Here is an 18,618-nt window from a genome sequence, read left to right on the forward strand (position 1 = left end):
GAAAGCAGAGGTGAATAGGAACCCAGACAGGCAGAGCAAAGGGCTTGCTGAAGTCTCCGGGACTTGATAAAGTCTTTGTCCATGTGTTCTTATGGAGAAAAGTGTAAGAATGTAGTTTACAGAAGGACAACACCAAGGAGATCAATGCAATCTAGCAAAACCATCACTGCACATCTGAAAACTTGTAAAAGATCATCATGATGTTCCAGAACAGACAATGTTCTATGAATGAATGAGACAAAAGTTGAAGTCTTTGGTCAAAACCTGCAACACCATGTTTGGAGGTAATACAAAGCCGCACATCAATACTAAATCATCAAGGTGAAGGGAACATCATGGTTTGGCCTGCATGTTTCTTCATGGCCTGGAACACTTGACATGATCAACGGTCACTGAATTGAAAATATTATCAAGAAATCTGACAGAAAAATATCAGGATAGTAGAAGCTAAACAAAAGTTAAATGATGTCACAGGACAATGAGCCCAAAAAACAGGAAGAAATCAAAAACAGAAAGGATTAAACATACGGTAACTGGTGTTCTGGAATGGCCAATAAGAGACACGAGATGCTGTGTTCTCTAAAGACAACTGATCAGAAAAGGGCTCTCTGGGATGAAGGGACTGAAAAGGCTTGCAATGAAGGAATGGATTAAAATTCATTGCTGATCAGTAGCTACAAAAAGTTATGTTTAGGTCATTACTGTTAAAGAAGGGTCAACCAGTCTGTAAAGATAGGAGAGTCATGGAGGGGACTGTGAATGTTTAAACGATGTGTTCAGGACTGACAAGAAGCCGGCCAATTGTTTGTGTTATTACAGTAGTTTAGGACAACTGAGGCCGTCTGTAATCGGAGATTAGCTGAAGATCGGACCACATTGTTGAGAAGAATTAATATGGATACCCAGGAAATTCCAGAGGGATCAATACCTTTGTCTTGCTCTTGGACATTTGTATAGCACTCTTTATCGAGGAGAAGCTGAGGAATTTTGCATAAAGTCACTATAATGGAAGAATAGCAAATTGCTAAACTTTACGTAACAATAGATTAAATCTCATACTAAATTTAAAACACACAATAAAATTAAGTATTTTCACTCCATTTTCTAAGTTTCTCATAAAAATCACAAGACCCAGCCTTTCAAGCTCATAAACCCCAAACCTAAATCTTACACATTTTTATTTTGCACTTATTTTTTCCAGACTTCTTTGAAGGTGGTCGCTAGTGCTGGGCGGTATACCGGTTCATACCGAAAACCGGTTTTTATTTTTTTTATGATATGGATTTTTCTTATACCGCAACACCGGTTTAAATTGCCTAAACGACGTTCGGAACGTGGCGCAGTGGGAAACTGTTCAAGTGGGGACCTTTTTCACTGCTACACCGCTAAACACAGATTTGTTACACTAGGGATCTTTTTCACTGCTACACCACCAAATAAGTAGCGGTAGCATAGGTATTGTGAGGTGAAAATGGGCAGAGAACATTCCAAAACTGAAGCCGATGATAAAGTTGAACATGATGAACAGAAGAACTTTTGCTGAAAAAAAGGAGTCACGGCCGTCGCCTGGAGATACTTTAGTTTTAAAAGGTCAGATGTGTAAATTCTGTTTCTATACTACTGGATAATACTGCAAGCCAAATTGTACTTGTTTTATTTGGTTTCAATACAGTGTAATGTACCTGGGTACTGTGTAATAGTGTGACGACATGTTGACTTCATTCTCGACATTTCCACTTTAATCTTGACGCTTATGACGAGAATAAAGTCGATTTGTTGACTTTAATCTTGACATAAACGGCGAGAATAAAGTAGAAATGTCAAGAATAAAGTCGACATGTTGACTTTATTCTCGTAATTTGTTATTAAAGTAGAACATCGTTAACTAAACTTCATCGTAAAATAAATATTTAATTTACTAGATTTTCTCAAACACCGTCATAAGTTATATAGTACATTAAATGGTTTGTGTTAAGTGATTCTTAAACTGACTTCTTCTTGCACTAAGAGGAGGCGCCGGCAGAGATCGCCGCACAGAATACATTCACTTCATGATCTTCCTGCTCTCTGAACATTTAGAATGCGAAGATAAATACTTGATATAATTTTCATGGTGAAATGCATTAAAGCATGCATTAATCATATGGGGGCACGGCAGCGTGCCTGCCTTGCATTTTCATGTTTTTCTGGTGGGTTTACTCAGCGTGGTTCAGTTTCCTTTCAAAGTCATGTAGGATGTGGGGTTATGTTGTGCTATACTGACCCTGCTAGTGTATGTTTTGCTTGTATTCATCCTGCGATGTGCTGGCGACTCGTTCAGAGATGGGTGCAACTCTGAATGGATGAGATAATTAAACATGTATAACGAAGATATTTTTAAAGTTCTGAACACTCCGTGGGCTAAGTTTATAACTAGTTTTAATTTCACAAAGACGTTTATCATGTGGTGATTGGTTATGTGGTGAAAGAAAAAGGAATGATAGGAACTGGGGTTTTGGTATGTCAGATAGAGACAGCATGCATGTAATAAAGATAGCCCGCTCAGAAGAACATGCATTGAATTGTGTTCGTGTCTCCGACCAGCAGATCACAAACCCAACATTTACACAATATTTAAGTTAAACCTGTGCGATAGCTATTCATACATCCAGTTTTTTGGAGCCTCGTCACACCTGCCATAAAGTTCTCTACACTGAACATACACCTGGGGACCCCTTACTGCGAGGGAGCAGCACTACCGCCTCACTACCGTGCATGTGTAATACCTGCTTTAATGCATTTCATCATGAAAATGATATCAAGTATTTATCTTAGCATTCTAAATTTTCAGAAAGCAGGAATATCATGAAGTGAATAGATTCTGTATGGTGATCGCTGTCTTCTCTTAGTGCGGAGGAAGTCAGTTTAAGAAGCGTAGTGATTAATCACTGGGTCGGGGAATGTAACAAAAAACATTTAATGTGCAGCATTAACTTATGACGGGGTAAATTAAGTAATTGATTAAACATTGATTTTAGGAAGAAGTTTAGTTTACGACATTCTCTTTAATTATGAAGTAAACTATGAGAATAAAGTGGAAATGTCGACTTTAATCTCAACATAAACGGTAAGAATAAAGTGGAAATGTCGACTTTGTTCTTGACATATAGTTTGCTTTTTTCTTCCCAGTATAGCTTAGCTTGAAGCAAGGTCCATATTAATGCAGTTTGCCTAAATGATGGTTCAGTTGGTAAAGATGTCATCACCAAGTTGCACTTGTTTTATTTTATTTTAATTTGGTGAATACTGTGTAATGCACCTGGGCTTGAAGACTTGAAGTAATAGTGCAACTATCAGTAATAATACTATTATTTATTTTACTGTTATTATTTATTAGTTTAAATATCATGCAGTTTAATGATGATAAAGTTGTTTAAAAAGTCACTTTAACGTGTCAGTGGACAGAGATTGTTAACATTAACAAAAAGTGTAGTTGGTTTACAAAAAATATTTACTATTTATTCCTTTTCTAAGACATATTCGGTACAATATAAATTTTGACAAGCACTTCTGGATATTTTACTAAGTCTAAAGGCCTCTTTGTATGGTTGAAAATATGTTGTCAAAATTATAGTTTGTTTTTGCAAAATTTGTTCAATAAAAAGGTTCTATATTTTGACTGCATCTGTCATGCAATGTGATACCTTCTCCATTAGTGCCACCCCCTTGAAAACTGTCACTTTATGGGGCAATGCAAAACTGTATTAATACTTGTGTGCACATTAAAATGTTTTTTTTTTTTTTTGTACAATGTACAATACTCGACAGTGGAATAGGTTATTATTAGCCAGTAATTGCAGTGGAAAATGTGGTTAACAGCCACTCATGCATGGGGAAAAAAATACCGTTGAATACCGTGAAACCGGGATAATTTAGAAAAATACCGTGATATAGAATTTTGGTCATATCGCCCACCCCTAATATTATTTTTATATATATACACATATACATACATACATACATACATATACATATACACATACATATATACAAATATATATATACATACATATAAACATATACATTTTACACTATGGATTGGCAGACCGGGGTGGTGGTCCCGCTCTTTAAGAAGGGGAACCGGAGGGTGTGTTCCAACTACAGTGGGATCACACTCCTCAGCCTCTCTGGAAAAGTCTATTCGGGCGTTCTGGAGAGGAGGGTTCGTTGGATAGTTGAACCTCGGATTCAGGAGGAACAGTGTGGTTTTCGTCCTGGTCGCAGAACAGTGGACCAAGCTCTACACCCTTAGCAGAGTCCTGGAGGGTGCATGGGAGTTTGCCCAACCAGTCTACATGTGTTTTGTGGACTTGGAAAAGGCATTCGACCGTGTCCCTCAGGGAATCCTGTGGGGAGTGCTCCAGGAGTATGGCGTACCGGACCCCCTGATAAGGGCTGTTCGGTCCCTGCACAACCAATGTCAGAGCTTGGTCCGCATTGCCGGCAGGAAGTTGAACGCATTTCCAGTGAGAGTTGGACTCCGCCAGGGCTGCCCTTTGTCACCAATTCTGTTCATAACTTTTATGGACAGAATTCTAGGTGCAGCCAGGGTGTTGAGGGGGTCCAGTTTGGTGGACTCAGGATTGGGTCACTGCTTTTTGCAGATGATGTTGTCCTGTTTGCTTCATCAGGCCGTGATCTTCAGCTCTCTCTGGATTGGTTTGCAGCTGAGTGTGAAGCGGCTGGGATGGGAATCAGCACCTCCAAATTCGAGACCATGGGTGGAGTGCCCTCTCAGGGTTGGTAGCGAGATCCTGTCCCAAGTGGAGGAGTTCAACTATCTCGGGGTCTTGTTCACGAGTGAGGGAAGAATGGAGCGTGAGATCAACAGGTGGATCGGTACGACATCTGCAGTGATGTGGGCTCTGCATCGGTCTGTCGTGGTGAAAAAGGAGCTGAGCCGTAAGGTAAAGCTCTCAATTTACCAGTCGATCTATGTTCCTACCCTCACCTATGGTCATGAGTTATGGGTAGTGACCGAAAGAACGAGATTGCGAATACAAACGGCTGAAATGAGTTTCCTCCGCAGGATGTCTGGGCTTTCCCTTAAAAGATAGGGTGAGAAGCTCAGTCATCCGGGAGGGACTCAGAGTAGAGCCGCTGCTCCTCCGCATCAAGAGGAGTCAGATGAGGTGGCTCGGGCATCTGATCAGGATGCCTCCTGGATGTCTCCCTGGTGAAGTGTTCCGGGCACGTCCAACCGGGAGGAGGCCCCGGGGAAGACCCAGGACACACTGGAGGGACTGTCTCCCAGCTGGCCTGGGAACACCTCGGGATTCTCCCGGAAGAGCTAGAAGAACTGGCCGGGGAGAGGGAAGTCTGGGCATCTCTGCTCAAGCTGCTGCCCCCGCGACCCAAAGTCGGATAAGCGGAAGAGGATGGATGGATGGATATATATACACACACTCACATACATATATACACATATATATTATATATATACATACATATATACAGAATATACATATATTTGCCAAAAGAAAGCAGAGTGTTATTTGGAGTTATTTTACTACACTGAGAAATAATGATTCAAAATGGGATACGTGTCAGAAGGCTGTACGTTATTAAGGCAACACCACAAAGCTGGCAAAACACATTGAAGTCAGACACATTGCTGAACTCAAGAAGATCAGAAGAGAGCACAGACACTCAGGCTCAGGTGCCAAAGGGCTGTAGTCGACTCTTAAAGAAGCCTCCCAGAAAGGCAGGCAGTACCCAGGAACGTCAGTACTGTAAACTGATGTTGGGGTCTTGTAACTGTTTGAATAGATAGAAAACAATATCTGCTTTTAGTGAGGAGTAAATTACATTTATAGCTTGATGAATTGACATACTTAGAACACATTTTCAAACTTTCCAAATTTATCATGTCAATTTTGTTTAAAAAAAATGTATTACTCAATTATTTTAAATGTATTACTCAAAATTATCTTTATTTCACTCGTGCTGTGCTAAAAGCGTCAGTCCCGAGTGTTACCTGGACAATGGTAGAGACACATCTTCTCCTCTCACCTGTAGGTGTACACAGTAATAATGGCTTCTCTAGTTTTTCACAGCCCTATGAGCAGTGATGTTGGGAAGCCTCTAATCAGCAGTGATGACGAAGTAAATCTGTCTTCAGGCAGTACAAATGAAATGGATAGGGAAACTGACAGCAATTCTGATGACTCTGAAAGTGACGCTCGCTTGGTATTTGCATTATTATACGTTTTACACTTCACACTGTGTACTTCTAGAGTTTTGCAAGTTTTACAGAAAAAAATAATGTAATCTGTTGAGCCAAAAAATGTATGCTTTTTACAGAAAACATCAAACACTAACGCTTGTTGTTCTTTCACAGATCATTTGCAAGAACTGAACACGTTTAATAATTTCTGTTAATAAAAAAAGTAAACAAGTCTGATCTTTGGCACTATGTGTAACAGTCTACTAATGCAAAGTGTTTAAAATGTGACTTTTTGACGTCCACACTCACTGTAAGTTTTTATAGAAGGGTAAACATTCTTACAAGATGACACTCTGGCTGTATCAGTATCGGTATCAACATCGCCAGTGCTGGCCTCAGTATCACCTGGTATTGAATCAAAAGGAAAACCAACAGCATCAGCCATCACTAATTTTCAGATGTAAATACTGAAGAGCAGGTTTTCAACTTGAACAATGAATTTTGGATACAAATAATCAAGTGTTGTGAAAACATATTTACAGACAGAGATAATGAACAGTGTGGGACAGGCCAGTGTGCGGGGTGACAATCAACCCGTCTATTTTGGATGGCTTTGTCAACAGCAGTGTAGGACAGACTGACATTACCATTTTTAACACAGCGAGAACACAAGTCCTGTTTTAAAATGCTGCTGCCAGACACTCGTATTGCCAGCTAAAAACACTCAGTTTCCATGGCCGGGCCCCTCACCTGAACGCAGCCTTCATGCCTTACCTGATAAGACAATCGATACCAGACCATGTGAACATGCAGGGACGTCTCTCAGAGGCTCAAGATTGACACTCGAGTTCAAACAAAGGACTATAAATCAAGGAGGAGTAACACTGATGGACAGAACTTTGAACCAATGGTCAGTCAAGAGGATGGACTTATGCAAACTCAAGAAATCAATCTCAAGCCCTCTATTCCTTCCTTTAAAAACCCTTATAAGACACAGATCATCTCATCAAGCTTGCAGCTCTCAGCCTGACCATAACTTTGGCTGTCCATAGCTTACAGGGATTGGCTGTAACAGAGGTTGTAGCATTCGCTTTACTCCGAGGGGCAACGGTAGACATTTGGAAAGGTGGAAGACTTGTCTGCACTGGAGTTGGATGAGGGCGAGATGAGCCTAAACCTTACTGAAGAATAGCTAGAGCTCAAGCTGAGATGGTATCTTAAAGGCCACACGTTCATCTTGCATGATATGGCAAATAACTAATCACAATTGTTATAGAAGACATGACATTGGTAGCAACAAGCTCAATTAACATTTCCTACAGCAGACACCATCAAAAGGAGCTTTGCACAAATTATAAAACATGAATAAGAAATTAACTGCTCAGTACCAGAGTCAACACAGCAGATAAAGTAAATACAACTGTAGGTGTGAAACAACGTGTGGCTACGGCAGGAACTTACGCATGTCCAGACCTTGGCGTTTCATATTAATCCACTGTTATTGTATAAAAACAAACAACATTTATTTTCCATGTTATATATTTCCTCAGTCAAAATGAAACTCAAGACAGACACGGTAAGAAAACTGAGTGTTTTCATGGACTTATCAATCCACACAAAAACTTACAATAACTTCCGAATTCCCGCTACCCAGCACCCCTTCTTAAAGTAACAATACCCTATTAGAACTGAATAATTATCTGGCCCTATTCTTAATATATAAACTAACATATTTTCAAATTAACTGAACATAAAAACGTTAATACAGAACTTGGCTCATACATTGAGTATGACAGAGGCATTAGGCGTCAGCAGAGACTTTACAAAATAAACTTATCTGAACAAAGGGGGCTTGATGACGGGGGACAGCAGCTAAATGGTAAAAGTCTTAATGAACATTTACAGGCTTCACATTAAAATCTCTGAAACAAAATTGTATTGCCATTTTCAACAACTGGAAGCAACAACTTTCACAGTTATCAACTTCATATTGTGGAAGGAAAGTTCCACACAAACATACACCATCATAAATAGTTTACTAATTACCACAGTAATAAACTTCTATTAAACAGCAGCACCTCCTAGTTCAGTGACGTTGGCATGGTGGAGGACTCATGTGCCTCAGTCTTCATTAGAGCTCCATTGTCTGAGGATGTAAGATCCTGACAAACCAGTTTGCTATGGGTAATCATCAGTGGAGGAGCCAGACAAAGAACATCTCATTATTGTCCCATAAATTTAATGAAAGTGGGTCTTGCCCAGAAGAGGGATGCTAGTCCTGACAGTGATGTTCACATAAGAGTGGCATAAACGGGTGACCCACACAGCCTGGTTGGGCTCTGCATGATAAAACCACATGTAGCAGTCACCAAATTGGACTTAGCTTCCATCTCACCACCATAGTTCAGTACAAAAGAAATTGGGAATTGGGGCAACAACCAGAGTACCTGTACAGGTCAGGAAACAGCTATAGACCATCATAGGGTACACTCACATTCAAGTATACGCCCACACCAAGACAAGTTAGACTTGCCAGGCCTCTAAACCTGAGCATATTTAGAGATGTGGAGAAAATAAGAATAAAAGAGCAGACGTGGAAACTGCAGAGAGACTTAAAAACAGGCTGAGAGTCAAATTCAGTCAGCTAGAACTGTGAGGCAGTAACACACACCACAAATCTCTATTAACTTCTCTAATACTCACTAACAGACATTACTGGCTTGGCTTAGCAATGAAACATGGGATTGTCTCAGATTTATTTTTTCTTTTAATTGTTATGAAATATATTATATAAAAAAAATCTTGGGTCGAGACGTGATTATCTCAGAGAGACACTTGGACGTCACACGAGACTAGACATTACAACCTTAGGAAGCAAGACCTGCGAGACTGTGACTTTTGCATGTCACGCCCTACTTACAAATAATTTAAAACAAGTTCACATCTAACCTCGCAGTTGTTGGAATGCTTTTGGCAGACGCACTTCATGTGCTCCCAGCTTTTAAAAATGTTATATGTTCTAGATGGCACGTGAACGACTAAGGGAAGAAGAAAGAGCAACGTGTCAAAAAGAGACACAAAAGCATTGAAAAGAAGGCAAAAAAGGATGCACAAGAGAACAATAATAATCTATGTGCCAATTCAGAGAATAAGGCAAGTAATATATCAGCCCAGACGTCCCACAAGACAAAGCAGTGAGACCAGAGCACAGCTGCTGTGCAGGGTTTTAAATGATCAACACGCAGCGCAACAAGCAGAACACGCAGCTCAGCAGCAGGAGGACAGCAGCTGATCCGTCCATATCTCCTTAGCTTGCGTTCAAACCCATCCCCTCCACCACCCATCCCATCTTCCCCGTTCACACCTGGGCAGAGACGCTTAGTGGCAGACATTAAGCATGCCCCGCATCGGGGGTTAAGCGAGCGAAGTGAGGACAGCTGCTGTACAGGCTTTCAAATGATCGATGCACAGCGTGAGAAGCAGAACACGCAGCACAGCAGCAGCAAAGGACAGCAGCTGATCCGTCCGTATCTTGAAAGCATGTTTTCAGCCACCCCCTTCACAAAGCGAGTAAATAAATAAACTTTTACATAATTGTCCACTCAAGCAATGCACGGATTTTAAAAAGCAACATCTAGTGCTGCCATGAATGGCCACGTGTAACAGCAGCACCCATGTTTGCTTGCCTTTGCTGTTATTTCTAATTTTTTTCTGAAGAACTTGGATAACCAAAGCGGTGAGGAAGGTTTGACTCGCCTAACTGCGACAAACTGCCAGACCTGCGCCCTTTGTCTCCCAGAGTGCCTGATCTAATTGCTGGGCTGCCAGCAGAGCTACAGAGTGGACGATGAGGTAAAGAGAGCAGGTATCTGACTCCACAACAAGAGAGGAAGGCACAGACTGTAGCTGCCTTCTGTCATCATGGGCAATGTAAGGTCACTGGTGAATAAAATGGATGAGCTCTCAACGCTGGTCAGGAGCCAAAGGAAATACAAACTCAGCAGTCTCATATGCTTAAGTGAGATGAGAGCTGAAACACCGGACTCTGTGGGTGCACTGGATGCATTTAAAATCACATGGGTGGACAGAAGCAGAAGTGAAAGGGATATGAAGAAAGAAGGTGGACTTGCCATTGTTGTGAATGAAAAATGGTGCAACACCAGACAAATTACTATTAAAGCACCGGACCAGAATGTAGTGATTTATTTTTTTATGGGGGGCGCCTTACAATCTTATTACATGCAGAGACACTATTCACATGCCATTGTGCTGATAGCTTATATCTCCCCTCGGCAGATGCGCCAATCACAACAGACACAGTATATTCTGTAATAAGCAAATTCTCTACTGACCATCCCTGTACTTTCGTCACAATTTCTGGGGTGTTTGACCCTGTTTCACTTTCCTCCAACGTCACTGATTTTTTTTTAGCATTTTGCTAAAAACAAGATCCTGGACTTGCTGTGTGCCAATGTTAAAGAGGCATATAACCCCGATGCTTTGCAACCTTTAGGCCTATCAAACCATAATTTGTTACAGCTCATAACCACATATACTGTAAACTCATTGTCCAGCAGCTGCTAATCACCACCAGGACCGTTCAGAAATTGACACCTTTGAGAACACTGAGTGGGATATGCTTTGTGACTCACACAGCCAGGGCACCAAGGGTCTCAGCCACTGTATCACAGATCACATCAAGCTTTCTGTGGATAGCACAGTCCTCACAAAGGCAGTGTGCTGTTTCCCCAACAGAAACAATGGATCAGAAAAAACTTGAAATGCTGCTGAATATGAAGAAGAAAATCTGCACGTCTGGATATAAGGATGAAATCAAGGTGGTGCAGTCAAAACTGAAGAGACAGCTTTGTAAGGGAAAGCCCACTACAGAGACAAACTTGACCACAAGTTACAACAAAACACATGAAGGAAGTGTGGAATGGGGAGACGATCATCACTGGCAGCTGTAAAACATGCAGATCAAGGGGAATAAGAGCAGAGCTAATGAACTGAAGAAGATCTTCAACAGGTTTGACTCATTCTTGCAAGTCCAGTCCTCACTTAACACTGCAGGCCTCTGTGTGCTCTGCAACTCAACATCAGTCAAACAAAAGAGTTGCTGGCGGACTTCAGGTGCACCAAAGGGCCTCTGAGACCAGTCACCATTAGGAAGGAGAACACAGAAGTCGTGCAGAGCTAGAAGTACCTGGGGGTCAACATCAACAACAAATTGTGCTGGTCTGATAACACAGTGCCGCAGTTCAAGAAGGGCCACAGCACACCGAACATCCTAAATAGACTCCGGCCTTTTGATATATAAAGCAAGTTGCTTCTGGGTACTTTAAAGTAAAAATGGGATGCGACCACGTGAAGTGAATCGGAGACACACACCAATGAACACCAGCAGCATGTGGGAGGCCACAGGGGGATTCACTCGAGCAAAGTCAGCTGCTGAGCTGAAGAAAATGAAAGCGCCATGCGCTTTTCACTCAAGTCGCGTGCAGTAGTCTGAATGGCGCTTATTAAAGTTCACACATCCGTAAAGTGCGCCCACAAAACCCGAAGCACTTACCTTCTTTTTGTCGGCGACAGAGAACTTTCTAACCTCGTTGAAACTCCTGCCTCACTCCACCACAGTCTTCCTCTCGTGCAGTTGTCGTTCAATGCGGGGAGGCAGCCTGGTTTCAGTAACCGTCGCCTTGGATGACGTCAGCCGTATGCAACCATAGCTACATGTGACAGTTTACGTAAAAATATCTTGTACATACGGGATACTTTTACGTATGTACAAGATGTTTTCACGTTCGTACGTGATAGTTTCACATACGTACGAGATAATGTTAGATTAAAATATTACAAAAGTGTGCTTCGGGACTACCTAAATATGCCATTCTTATGGGGAGATTGGGTCTCAGTTTAAAAGGAATGTATTCTCTGTGTCATGCTGTTCCATTTGAGAGGAGACCTGAATAAAACTGACAGGAGTGTCTGCTTTTCGTTTCTAATTTCTACAATATCACTAAGAAAGTCAGATAACCTCCTCTCTTCTGATGCATTCAGGGACACACTTAGAACTCCATTTTGCTCCAATATAAAGGCCATCAGTTGATCAACAGTAGCAATTGCTCCAGAGTTATCAATCACCATGCCATCATCCTCAAACTCCTCTGGGCTTTCTTCACTGGCCTTGAATGCAAAGAACCATGGTGCGTCGTCCGATCTGAACAATTCATCTGTCACACCAAAAACCACAAAAGGTACGTTGATGCTCTGATGAGACCATTTTTGAGATTAATTTGTAAAAACAGTAATTGCAGGATAGTGTCATGGAGTACTCTTACAACACAGCCATTATTCAATTGAGCATCTTGTGGACTCCTAAATACAAACTGTATACAAAAAGAGCTCATTTAAATCACTAAAGCAATAAAGAAGAATGAACAAAGTGAAGAATTAATGCACTAACACACAGGAGCACCAGTAATCTAAGAAAAAAATTCTAAGATGTGGAAACCCGAGATCAGAGCCATTACTTGTATTAGTGTCTGCTCTGGATGAGGAGTGGCAGGTGAAACCAGGACTAGTCAGCTTTATCACACACTGGTCTCACTTCTACAGCCCTTTATAATATTCATTGATGTGCACTATGCTAACTGAAATTAAATGTGTTGTGTTCATGTATGCAAATGAAGTCTTAATTACTCATTCTGTGGATTTTTATTAATAAATTGCAGGTGTCTGTCACCTGTTTGATTAACTTCATTCACATCAGGAGATGTTCCTGCTAAAATTACATGAAAGGCTTCATTCTTCAACTTGACAGTTTCCCTTACTACTGCTATCCTCTAAAGACTACTAGGACTGTCAGCATGACAAACACCAACGAGCTCCTGTCCAGAGCTCCTTACAGTGGCCTTTACTCCGGAGTTCTTGAATGTGATCAATTCAGTTTCTACCACTTTGATAATAGTGTATACCGTAAATAGTATAACGGCAAAGATACTAACTGAGAAGAAAATAATCAGGTGATACGAAAACTGAGCCCAAGGGAGAACTGAAAGTCAAACTGATCTTTTGTCTAATCCAGGAGTTGCAAAATAAATAAATAAATAAATAAAATAAAAAGCACATATTTCTTAAACAAAGAAATCAGAATGAAAACAATCTGTTTAAAAAAGCACAAACACAGGACTTCTTCTGCAATGTCAAATACTCCAGAAATGCCCAAGCCAACCTTAACACAATCACCAATATGATGTCATAATAATCATATGATTATTATGGAGTAAATCTTTACTAAACACAACTTGATACTCATGACAATCAATAAACAACATTAACATTCTAACACACCAAGACTTCTCAAGTGTGTATGTAAAAAAGTCCAATGAAAATCTAAACTCCACCTTTCAATGTATTTCTCTTTCCATCAGCTGAAATACAGCACTAGTTGAGCAACCTGAACATTTACCATTAAATAATAGACAAGTCAAAGCTGGAGAAATTAAAAAAGTATTGTTTTTATTTTTTTTTCTCAGGTGTCTGCAGCTCTATTAGAACAATCTGGATGAGAACAGGCCATTCAGCCCAGCACAGCTCACCAGTCCTATCCATTTAATTCTTCTAAAATAACATCAAGTAGAGTTTTGAAAGCCCCTAAACTACTACTGTCTACCACACTACTTGGCAGCTTATTCAATTTTCTGCTCTCTGTGTAAAGAAGATCTTAATGTTTGTGCAAAATTTACCCAAAACTGGTTGCCAACTGTGTCTTCGTGTTCTTGTACACATTACAAAACAAACAGGCCAAACACAAGACTGTTAGCTAAAGATGCACAGAGATGGACACTAAGTTGGATTAAGCAGTGTGTTAAGCAGTATGTTGTATAAAATCAATAAATCTGTAAAGCAATTTAAATTCTGAGAAAAAGTTTGTGTAACCTTTGAAATCTCCTGAATTTTTGCCCGAAATCCTCCTGAGAATGTGGTCTGATCTTCAACTACACAACAACAACAGACAAACACGATCAACCTGAACTCATAACACACAAACAACTTGACTGTCAACGCTGAATTCATCATTTAAACCTTTACAGTCCAGTCAAGTCAGGTATTTTGGTTTAGCTAACAGCTAAGGTGTCCCAACATCACATCAAGATAACTCTTAAAGATTGTCGAGAGGAGATAATAAAGCGAGAGAAGAATAAAGCTGGGAAATGATAAAAAAGGGCAATTAAAATAAAGCTGGGAGAGCAAATACAGGCATTTAAGAGAACATCTTAGCTTATTTAGTGCTTTCAATATTTTTCAACTATTACTTGCTTTTTCATTCTGATTATGTAATTTCAAGTTTTGTTTATATTGTTCTGTTTATTAATTAGGGCGGCACGGTGGCGCAGTGGGTAGCGCTGCTACCTCGCAGTTGGGAGACCTGGGTTCGATTCCCGGGTCCTCCCTGCGTGGAGTTTGCATGTTCTCCCCGTGTCTGCGTGGGTTTCCTCCGGGCGCTCCGGTTTCCTCCCACAATCCAAAGACATGCAGGTTAGGTGGATTGGCGATTCTAAATTGGCCCTAGTGTGTGCTTGGTGTGTGGGTGTGTTTGTGTGTGTCCTGCGGTGGGTTGGCACCCTGCCTGGGATTGGTTCCCTGCCTTGTGCCCTGTGTTGGCTGGGATTGGCTCCAGCAGACCCCCGTGACCCTGTTTGGATTCAGCGGGTTGGAAAATGGATGGATGGATGGATGTTTATTAATTACCCAAAAATCTTTGTATTTCTTTGGTGAGACCCTAAGAGGTGAGGTCAAACCAATGTCACTCCTCAAGGACCACCCGCAGCGTTTATATTTGATATCAGGGAGGTGGTCCTTCAGTTGCTTTATTATAACTATTTAAACAATACATTTTGGGCCTGTGCATGCTGACGCCTAATGTTGAGTTTGGAGTCAGGCTGCCTGGGTTGAGACCTATCTAAAGATAGGCTAGTGAAGGTCCTAAGGCCTCATTTATAAAGCTTGCATACACATAAAATTGGACACGAAACGTGTGTATGCAACCTCCCATACAAATGTCAAGATTTACAAAAGAAAGTTGACAGGGGAACAAACATATTTACAGTAACTCTGACCCATACATACACAGCATTTCAGAGAAACTGGGAAATGATGACACCCTTGATTAAAGAGGAAAATGCAGCCAAACCAGCTAGATGAAGACTCGCAAGAATAATTCAATTCACCAAGCCGTTATTATAATGTGCGTTGATGTGACAAACATGACATCTCAAAAATTAGATGTCTATATAAGAGACTATATTTTAGTTCCCTTTAAGAGGGCCAATGATAGGAATTTGCACTGAAGAAATTCTACTTTGTCATCACTTTATATCTGCTAGTTGATGTCACTTCTCAGGGAACTGGCCGACAGCTCAACAGTATCTCAGCCAAGCTTCACTCCATTATGCCTGCTGTGCTGGAAGCCATCAACTGACTGCTGATGCACTACATCTGCTTTTTGTATAGTGTGGGTGTACACACATAACACATGACATGTTTTTGCCAACACAAAAAGTCAATCTTCAGCTGTGTCCAGCTCTCCTAACACAACTGGAACACTTTACTGCACTCGTATTGCAAAAAGGGAACCTAGCAAGATTGAAGCTGCTTTTGTTAACCGTAAGCAGTGACATTCCATTAATACACAAGTCATCCAAGATGTGGCTGACAAATGTGACGTCTCCATGGCCTAAATCAAACCACGGTTCATTAATTTATTTTGAGACAAAGTAGCTTTGACAGACGTGATGTTGCTTTACATGGTGAAGTATGTGTTGGTGCAGTAACCTGCTGAACTCTCAGTGTTTCATATGACCTGACCTATTCATTGTAACAGCAATAATGTTATTACATGCACCAGGTGACAGTGTCTTCCTGCACAGACAGTTTTGCCCTACACCTTTCCTGAACCCAAGAGCACAGAGGAGAGGCGCTTTATCTACATGTGTGACCTTTCACTCTCAGATGAAGAGCAAAGACAGATATTCTTGAGTGGAGGTGATGGGGTCTCAAGGTATCAGGAGGAAGACGCTAATCTACCAGCCCATGAAGTTCTGCAGCATCATGATTGCATACAGATATGACAGATTAACAGACTCCATAGGTGAATGTTTTCAGGGTGGCAGTTAAAGGAGTGTTCACATATACATATTTAAAAAGTGACTATGATTTACAAAAAGTAAATTTTGTAGTAATGTGCACACAGTACATCCGGTTCATAAATCTTATATTTTTTTTCTGGACGTACACATTTTCGTTTTTACTTTTTTGGTATGCGCATATATTCATGCTCAATTCCATGCAAAGTTTTATAAATGTCACCCCTGGTCTGGTGTGTGAATGCCTGAATCCCCATGTCACCAGGTGTGTGTCCCCATTTCACAGTGGTCTGAAGGTAAAAGATCACTGCACACCATTGCTATGACCTCATGGTAGAATCACAGTTTAGGGCTTTTTTGCTTCTGCAGGACCAGGACAGGATGCCATCATCAATGTAGCACTGAATTAAAAATTGTTACAAAGAAATCTGATAGGAGATGTCATAATAGTGAAAGGTTGAGAGAAGTTAGGTAATGAAAAAGACAATCAGCTGAAAAAAAAAGACGTCAACAAGAGAAAGGCTTAAATGGAAGAAAGCTGGTGTTCTGGATCGGCCAATCAGAAAGAAGGGCTTAGGATTTATTGGCTTACCTGAAGTCACCTGATCATTGAAGGAATCCCTCAACAACAACAACATTTATTTATATAGCACATTTTCATACAAAAAGTAGCTCAAAGTGCTTTACATAATGAAGAGAAGAAAAATAAAAGACAAAATAAGAAATTAAAATAAGACAACATTAATTAATCAGACATCAATGAACTGAAAACTTTCGAAACAATGAATAGACAAGAAATTGAACCCTGAGTAGCAGCTGCAGAAAACGTTTGGTGGAAGTCATTGCAGCTAAAGGAGGATCAGAAAGATTCTAAAGACAGGGGGTCACAAACTGGACTGTTCCCATGTTTAAACAATGTATTCAGGAACGACAAGGATCTAATGGTTTGTTATTAGTTTAAGACGACTGTGCTTGTCTGTTTTATGGACTTAATAGAAGATCAGACCACAGAATTATGAGGAATTATTGCAGAAATAAAAGGAATTCCAAAGGGTTCACAAACTTTTTTTTACCAAAGACAGGCTTAGAGTGTTTGCATAATGTTACAAACAATAACGGAAGAAGTGCAGACTCCTAAACCCTGTAAAACGTTGTGAAATTGCTGTGTTTAATATAGTTTGAACGTTTGTCTAAGTTTCTTTTAAAAAAAGCACAAGACAGCACTTTCAGGCCCATATCCCTGACCCTAAAATGTACACCGATTGTTATTTTCAACTTACTTGTTTTAGATGACTTCTTAGGTGATGGCTGATCTTCCTCAGTTCAAGGAGATGAAATCTCTTCAGTCGTCTTTCTGTCAGACTGTAATGATTCATATTTTACATTGATAGAAGACTCCGGAGATGAAGAGTGTCTGCTTTGAGAAGAGACTAACTCGGTCACTGCTCCATCTTGATGTCCATAATGAAGGTCATCTTCCTCGACACTCTCCAAACTTCTATAGTTTTGTATCTCTGTGCTGACACACTTCTCTTCATCCTCCTCTTTAATTTTCACTGACCCTAGTTCACGGTCCTCTTCCTTAATGTCCAGACTCTCCTGTTTGGGGTGGACACTCTCCCACTCACAGTCCTCTTCCTTAACATTTATGATCCTTAATTTTATGATATTCAGGTCAGGCTCACACGTCTCCTCTTTCACATCCATTTAAACGTTACAGTAAATGGCAGAGTTTTATCTCTCTGTGGAAAAAAACAGGAATCAATTCCATTAAAACTGCATCATTCAGATCTAAAGACATTTGATTTTTATAACATCCTGTTAGTTAAAGCTGATGTCAAGTCAGACAGTTCAAAGCAATCACTCAGTAACTCATCACTTTTCATGTCACACTAGCTGTAAAATGAGTTTGGGAATGAAAGGAGGGTCCAACAGGCTAGAAGAAGAAGGAGGCCATCTTGCACAGTTGTGTGTCAACAGTATTTACTACTTTGATTGAACATTCAATACTGTTAGGGTCCCGGAATTTTGTTAATAGTTAATTTTAAGGAAGGTTTATACAAGTTAGGCCTCAGGATTATGTTATAAAACAGGGCATATAAAGGAGGAACTTAAAATCGCTGGTCAGCTTCTCTAATGTGAAACTGCCCCAAACTTACAAAATCCAAAACAATTATTTAACTCACAACCTTCATTGAAATAATTAGTAAGATGGAGGCAGTTGGCGGTGTGTTTCTGCAAAGATGGCTGCCTAATGTGAGACAC

General features: G+C 40.5%; 2 protein-coding genes across 2 annotated transcripts in view; one reads left to right on the forward strand and one right to left on the reverse strand.

The window, feature by feature from the left end:
• LOC127526327 (gastrula zinc finger protein XlCGF7.1-like) overlaps positions 1-18,618 on the forward strand; it is a gene marked incomplete at its 3' end in the record, with an annotated part of 246,987 nt that overhangs the window by 171,135 nt on the left and 57,234 nt on the right. The gene's annotated exons all lie outside the window — the stretch shown is intronic.
• LOC114642081 (zinc finger protein 569-like) overlaps positions 1-18,618 on the reverse strand; it is a 49,244-nt gene that overhangs the window by 24,984 nt on the left and 5,642 nt on the right. Inside the window, exon 2 of the mRNA XM_051921617.1 lies at positions 17,634-18,095. The gene's annotated coding sequence lies outside the window, so the exon portion shown is untranslated. The remainder of the gene's footprint in view (positions 1-17,633; positions 18,096-18,618) is intronic.

Source organism: Erpetoichthys calabaricus, assembly GCF_900747795.2.
Source record: "Erpetoichthys calabaricus chromosome 1 unlocalized genomic scaffold, fErpCal1.3 SUPER_1_unloc_10, whole genome shotgun sequence".
Classification (NCBI taxonomy): domain Eukaryota; kingdom Metazoa; phylum Chordata; class Cladistia; order Polypteriformes; family Polypteridae; genus Erpetoichthys; species Erpetoichthys calabaricus.